The sequence below is a fragment of the Myotis brandtii genome, unplaced genomic scaffold, assembly GCF_000412655.1.
Source record: "Myotis brandtii unplaced genomic scaffold, ASM41265v1 scaffold247, whole genome shotgun sequence".
Lineage (NCBI taxonomy): Eukaryota > Metazoa > Chordata > Mammalia > Chiroptera > Vespertilionidae > Myotis > Myotis brandtii.
In genome coordinates this window covers 2,364,582-2,372,111 of record NW_005359352.1, presented here as the reverse complement: position 1 = coordinate 2,372,111, position 7,530 = coordinate 2,364,582, and the positions used below count along the sequence as shown (strand labels likewise).

The following is a 7,530-nucleotide window of genomic DNA, read 5'->3' as shown; positions in this document are numbered from 1 at the left end:
GGGCGCTGCTTCCTCTCTGTCCTCCAGGCTCCTCTGGAGCACAAGGTGCTCTTCTCCCCACTCCCTTTAACCGACTGCTGGTCCTCTCCCGCACAGACCCCATCTCAGCGCAAAGCAAGCACATGCCAACTCTGCATCAGAAAGCCATCTGGGAGCCACTGGCCAGTTTCAGAAATTTTGATTAAAATTATCTAAGTCCGGCCCCAGCCAGTTTGGCTCAGTGGAGAGAGCGTTGGCCTGCGGACTGAAGGGTCCTGGGTTTGATTCAGGTTGGGGCACAGGCCCGGGTTGTGGGCTCCATCCCCAGTGTGGGGCGTGGAGGCAGCCGATCCATGATTCTCTCTCATCATGGATGTTTCTCTCTCTCTTTCCCTCTCCCTTCCTCTCTGCAATCAGTAAAAGTCTATTTAAAATAAATGAATGAAATGATCCAAGCCCTCTGACAGCCAGCCCGGGGCAGACCGACGGCTGTGGGTCGCCAGTGTCCCCGCGGGGAGTGCCCTCGGCCCTGCCTGCAGGTGCTGGAAGCCCCTCCTGCTCTCTGGCCGGATCCAGGCAGTGACCGTCCTCAGTGACGGAGGAACGCATCGTGACACACAAAAGCCGGCCATCCTGAGGTCCGGGGAAGAATGGATGCAGACTGCACCTGGTTGCTTAGCAACAGGGCCAGCCGCCCTCCCCGCTCCCCGGGTCCCTCCTGCAGATGCCGTTGGTGGGCCTGTCAGCCAGTGGGGGGCGGCAGCCGCTGGACCGGAGTCCAGCTGTGCAGATCCCCAGGGACAGGACCAACCCTTCATGCCTCAGAGTGGCGTCTGCCCCAAAGCCCGGCCAGACCCCGCGGCTCCGAGAGGCACACATTCACCCGACACGACACGCGGCCTGAGATAGACGGTCCTATTCGAAGCACGCCGGCGGGGACATGAGCTCCCGAAGGTCCCCAGGGAGGGGCCTGAAGGTGAGATTCCACTCTGCCAGTCACTGTTGCCAGACGGGTGTCCACAGCAGCCCCACCCTCAATTGAGCCCCAACCTCCGCCTGAGCGCCCCTCCGAGCCGCGTGCGTCTGTGTACCGGTCCAAGGGCCTCCACTCCCTTATCCCTTTGGCTGGAAGGCAGCCTTTCGGAGCCAGCACGCCGGCACCACGCAGCTCTGGGGTTTAGCTGCCCACTCTGGTTCCTGCCCAGGCAACAGCGCTGCCTGTTCATGTCTCCACTGGTCTCGGCGAGGGGACGGGCCTCCATTGCCGTGCTAACCGGCAGGCCCCTGGCCACCGCTGGGCCTGGCCTCCTCTCAGGCAGCCCTGCCGCTCTCTTCCTCCACCCACGCTGCCCCCTGAACTCCAGTGGGAAACAAAGACCTCAGCCCAGAATGCTCTCTGTTTGTGCAGAGGGGGGGCTGATGTGCCCCAGACGCTAGAAAGGGGGTCAAGGGACCACAAGTCCTCCCCTCCCTCAGCCACCTCACCAAAGGGCGAGATGCAAAAACACTGTATTTCTTGCTGTTAATCCTCACCCGAGGGTATTTTTCCGTTGATGTTTTTGGAGAGTGGAAGGGAGAGGAAAAGACAGAGAGAAACAGCGATGAGATGGGTTGCCTCCTGCACACCCCACCAGGACCAGGGCCTGGGCCGGGGAGGAGCCTATTGCCAAGGTAGGTGCCCTTGACCGGGATCGACCCCGGGAGGGACCCTTTGGTCCACAGGCCAACGCTCTATCTTCTGAGCCAAAACAGCTGGGGCCAAAACCCTTTTTAAATGACCTGTATGCACCTGTCTTCCCACCAGCGTGTGAGGTGGCAGAGAGGAGTGTCATGTCCCCAGGAACCGAAGCCACAGTCAAGAGGAAGTCTTCTCCCCGAGACACGGCGCAGCCATCAGCCACGGTCCACGCTGCGCTAGGAATTGCTCCTAAAGGTCATGTATCCAGCTCCGTCTTCACAGCGGCTTACCATCTGGGCCTCCGCATTGAATGGCCGGTGCCCCTGGCTCCCCAGGAGGAAGCCAAGGGGACGGGGGTAAAACGGGGCAGAGGGAAGATGGACATGGAAGGAGACCAATGTCCTCAAATGCAGGGCAGGTGTGCTTGGGCTCAGAGCAGACGCCCCTCAGAGGGACAGGGACAGGGACAGGCCAGGTAGTCGTGGGTCACAGGGGTCCTCTCCACCGACCAGGCTCGCTGCCATCCAGGTCGCAGGTGTGCCAAGCACAGGCGGGCTCGCTCCTCTCTGAACCCGAGGACACGGGCCACCGCCCTACCTCCTCCGGCTCCAGGGGGGCCAGCGGACAAGCTCGGGCGAGCCCCTCCCCAGCTGGGAGCCACCGCAGGCTCTGCTCAGGGGGCAGAGCAGCCGAGTTCCTGCGGCCTCCGCCGCCGCGTCACTGGCGGGACACGTGGAGGCCTGGAGCCCGGTCTCCGAGGAGGAGTTCCTCTTCCACCAGGTCTGAGCGCCAGCGCCCGCGGGAGGGGTGGGCAGAGCAGGGGGCAGCTCAGAGCGAATGACAGTCACACCCTGCGTTGCCACACAGATATTTGGAGGTCAAGAATTCAATTTATTTGTAATTAGGATTCACGCGGATGCAAAATGGGGCGCCGTCTTACATGAATAGTACACAGTTCATTACACACCCGAGTGCCTTCTCCGCATCAGATTCTGCTGGGCACAGTGTTTATAATTTATAACCCACCTACTTCCAAAAGGACCTAGGAGACAGGGCTATGCTAATGCATTACGCTGTAGGTCAAAGTTATATGATAGAAAATAAGGTATGTCATACCTTTAAAAGCCCTTTTATCTAAATGCTCCCCTGCTAAGACGATCGCTTTCAGAGTGACCAGCATGCAGGCCCATTAGGCCGGTGGCATTCACAATGTGTGGGGTGACCCCGGAGGAGAGGGGAGAGGCGCTGCACCTGGTACCTCCTCGAACCCTCTCCTCCCATCCTTTTACATCCTGGTACCTTTTACATCCTTCTTAAACAGCAAAACCGAAGTTCTTACATACGAACCACCCTGCCAGCTCCAGACTGTCTTGGGGAGCGAGCGTACGATTGGATGTTACACAGGCCCGCAGCCAGCATCCTAATTGGTGGGACCCAGTCACAGGATGCAGCTCTCAGCCCAGCTCCTGAGCCTGTCTGCGCCCTGGGACTGCGGCCACCCCAGGGCACCATCCCGGGCACCACTAACGGGCAAAGGTCTTAAGTTCAATCCTGGCAACCTGCCCGCCCCACACTGGGGATCAAGCCCACAACCTGGACATGTGCCCTGACCAGGAATCAAACCAGTGACCTCCTGGTTCATAAGTCGATGCTCAACCACTGAGCCATGAGGCCAGGCTGAACATTGCAGACCCTGAACAAATATTAACCTTCATGATTCTTTGATGATATCCAATGTGCAAATGATGTTTTCACTCTTCCACTTTAAAAAATCAAATCCTTTTACATCCTGGTACCTTTTACATCCTTCTTAAACAGCAAAACCGAAGTTCTTACATACGAACCACCCTGCCAGCTCCAGACTGTCTTGGGGAGCGAGCGTACGATTGGATGTTACACAGGCCCGCAGCCAGCATCCTAATTGGTGGGTGACCCAGTCAGGATGCAGCTCTCAGCCCAGCTCCTGAGCCTGTCTGCGCCCTGGGACTGCGGCCACCCCAGGGCACCATCCCGGGCACCACTAACGGGCAAAGGTCTTAAGTTCAATCCTGGCAACCTGCCCGCCCCACACTGGGGATCAAGCCCACAACCTGGACATGTGCCCTGACCAGGAATCAAACCAGTGACCTCCTGGTTCATAAGTCGATGCTCAACCACTGAGCCATGAGGCCAGGCTGAACATTGCAGACCCTGAACAAATATTAACCTTCATGATTCTTTGATGATATCCAATGTGCAAATGATGTTTTCACTCTTCCACTTTAAAAAATCAAAGAACAATCATTATATATAATAAACATTCAACAAATATTTTTAAGGCATAAATAAAAGTGAATTTTACTGTACAATAGTGGTTGTTTTCATGTCTAGTGCCGACTACAAGAGGCGTCACATAACCACGTGACTGCCTTCAACGAGCTCAGCGGGCCTGAGGGTCTGGGTTTGGAAAGACCTTGACTTGACCTGTGCCCTCTCCCCTGCAGGCGCCCTCCCCAACCCTCCCTCTGGGCCCAGGGCCTGTCTCTGACTTCCTCCCTGGGGCTTGCCGTGTGGCGAGGCTCCGTCTTCTCCCCGCACCCCTGGGGTGCGAGTGGGCAGTCACCGTGCAGGGTCGTCGCCTCTCTGCCTGTGACCCTCACTCGTCCCTGTGGCCCCAGCATCGGGGTCAAGGTGGCAACGCCAGGAGCTCAGCATGTGCTGGTGACAGGACAGGGAGAACGGCTCTGTGAACTTGGTAACGGGATAAAGGGGTGGCAGGCAGGCAGGGAGTGGGGCCGCAGGAGCGCCCTGGGCTTGAGGCAGATGCGCCAGGATGCAGAACAATCATTATATATAATAAACATTCAACAAATATCTTTAAGGCATAAATAAAAGTGAATTTTACTGTTCAATAGTGGTTGTTTTCATGTCTAGTGCCAACTACAAGAGGCGTCACATAACCACATGACTGCCTCCAACCAGCTCAGCGGGCCTGAGGGCCTGGGTTTAGAGAGACCTTGACTTGACCTGTGCCCTCTCCCCTGCAGGCGCCCTCCCCAGCCCTCCCTCTGGGCCCAGGGCCTGTCTCTGACTTCCTCCCTGGGGCTTGCCGTGTGGCGCGGCTCCGTCTTCTCCCCGCACCCCTGGGGTGCAGGTGGGCAGTCACCGTGCAGGGTAGTCGCCTCTCTGCCCGTGACCCTGCCTGTGGCCCCAGCATCTGGGTCAAGGTGGCAACGCCAGGAGCTCAGCATGTGCTGGTGACAGGACAGGGAGAACGGCTCTGTGAACTTGGTAACGGGATAAAGGGGTGGGTGGCAGGACAGGTGGTGGCAGGCAGGCAGGTAGTGGGGCCACAGGAGCGCCCTGGGCTTGAGGCAGATGTGCCAGGATGTAGGCCCTGGACCACAGCCATGGAGCGGCGTGAGCACCTCACCTCACTGTCCTCCCCGACAGACGGGGCCTCACACTCACTGCGCACGCACTGACCAGCAAGCGGTGTCAGTAAGCAGCAGTGTCTGCCCCCCAACAAAAGAAGGGTGCACTCGCTGGTTCTGACGTCCCTTCTGTCCCTGACAGCCCTCGACGGGCTGAGTCACCGGAACTGACCTCCAAGCCCAGCGTGTGCTCGGGGCCACACACTCCTGCTCTCTGGCCCAGGACGGCCGACCTTCCGGAAGGGCCACACAGCCAATGTTTTTGACTTCGCGGGCCATCAGGTCCCTGTCGCAACTACTCAACTCTCCTTGTAGCCTGAAAGCAGCCATGATGCTACATAAATGAGTGTGACTGCGTGCCAATAAAACTTTATTGACAAACAGGGGAGGGGGCTGCTTTAGCTGGCTGGCTGTGGTTTGCTGTTGTCCTAGACCAGGGGTGGGGAACTTTTTGTCTGCCAAGGGCCATTTGGATTTTTATAACATCATTTGCAGGCCATACAAAATTATCAACTTAAAAATTAGCCTGCTGCATTTGGTCAAATATTTAACGAACTCACCTCTATAGCCTTGGCAGGGCCAGACCAAATGATTTCTTGGGCCTTATATGGCCCATGGGCCGGACGTTCCCCACCCATGTCCTGACCTAGACCCTGAGAAGGGGGCGTGGTTTCATTGCCAAGTAGCCCCAGGCAAGCCCTCATAGGCTCGTTCACTCCCCACAGCACTGTGTTCAGCCTCCCACGGGCCAGGCCTTTCACGGTGGGCAGTGACTCCCGGACAACGTCCCAGCAACCGCCTGCCCCTCCCCTCACACGCTGTGGACAGAGGGCCGCATGGTGAGACTGCACGCAGCCCCCTCTCTCCGCCAGATCCGCAGCTCTGGGCTCAGCCACTCCCTGAACATGGGAAAATGGGTCTGTGCCTTTAAAAAAGAAAGGTTTGAAAATCTCAGGTCTGGGCCAGATATTGCTGCTCTATGGATGGCTGGGTGCGTGGGACAGAATTCAGAGTCTGGCCAATGTCAGATTTCACCTGTGGCTTCCCTGGCTCTGTCCGTCAGGCCTACCGCTGTGTCGCTCTCGGGAGATGACGTTACCCTGAACACACGGCTTCCGAAGGCGCTTCTCCCGCCAGCAGGGCCAGCTGGTTACCGAGTGACGCGTAACTGCCCGGACGCGCCACGGCCAGTGCGCACGGCGACACACCTGAACTGGGTCAGCGTGAAAACAAAACCGGTGTTTCTGGCTCTGAGCGTTCACAGCTCCTTCTTCCCATTAGAAGGTGACCAAACGTAAGCTCAGAGTGATGGCAGGAGGCGGTCGGATAAACTACGGTTACAAGGCGAGGAACGGAGCAGCCTTGAAATCTGAACCCGCCAGGGCAGGTGTCCCACCAGGAACACGAGGGAACAAAGACAACTCTAGGAGCCCACGTCGGAGCCTCTCACTCTGAAATGCAGGTGGAGAGCCAGGAGGTGGGCGCCCGCCAAGGGGACCTCCCGGGACCACCGAGCTCGGGGGAGGGACCGCCAGCTGCGACCTCAGGGCTCCCAGTCTGCACGGCGACTGAGTCTCCAGGTGGGAGAAACAAGAAAACCCTGCGAAGGAGACCCCCCCGGCGAGGGAGGGGTTCCCTCCGCCACTGAACACCCCGGGTCCACAGCACAGCGAACTCCTGACTCAGCGCTGCGCCTCCAGGGACCCTGGCCTGACGCGGCCTGGGAGAAGCACACGCCCTCCTGCGTCACACAGACGACACCCGGGCTCCTCCACTGGCTCAGAGGGCGGGCACAAGCCACACGACACCGGGGGCTCCTCCGCAGGCTCAGAGGTCGGGCACAAGCCACACGACACCCGGGCTCCTCCACTGGCTCAGAGGGCGGGCACAAGCCACACGACACCGGGGGCTCCTCCGCAGGCTCAGAGGTCGGGCACAAGCCACACGACACCCGGGCTCCTCCACTGGCTCAGAGGGCGGGCACAAGCCACACGACACCGGGGCTCCTCCGCCGGCTCAGAGGACGGGCACAAGCCACACGACACCCGGGCTCCTCCACTGGCTCAGAGGGCGGGCACAAGCCACACGACACCGGGGGCTCCTCCGCAGGCTCAGAGGTCGGGCACAAGCCACACGACACCCGGGCTCCTCCACTGGCTCAGAGGGCGGGCACAAGCCACACGACACCGGGGGCTCCTCCGCAGGCTCAGAGGTCGGGCACAAGCCACACGACACCGGGGGCTCCGCCGCAGGCATTTCTAGGAGGGTCTCCGTTCACGTCACTCACCATGAAAACAAGGTCTGAGCCCGCGCTGGCGATGGGGAGCCAGTCAGTCTCTAGGCCAGTGGTTCTCCACCTCGGCTGCACATTAGAGTCACCTGGGAATCTTTTTAAAATCCTGACTTCTGGGCCTCATCCTCCAGAAATTGTTTCTCTGTTACCAATATTGTGGTCCCACC

General features: G+C 59.0%; 1 long non-coding RNA gene across 1 annotated transcript in view; it reads right to left on the bottom strand.

Moving 5' to 3' along the window:
- Positions 1-2,525: 2,525 nt before the first annotated feature.
- Positions 2,526-7,530, bottom strand: part of LOC102249232 — a 27,560-nt gene continuing 22,555 nt past the window's right edge. The window contains exons 3-4 of the long non-coding RNA XR_001362315.1: positions 3,454-3,916; positions 2,526-2,956 (exon numbers count right to left, since the gene is read on the bottom strand). This is a non-coding gene — a long non-coding RNA (uncharacterized LOC102249232). The remainder of the gene's footprint in view (positions 2,957-3,453; positions 3,917-7,530) is intronic.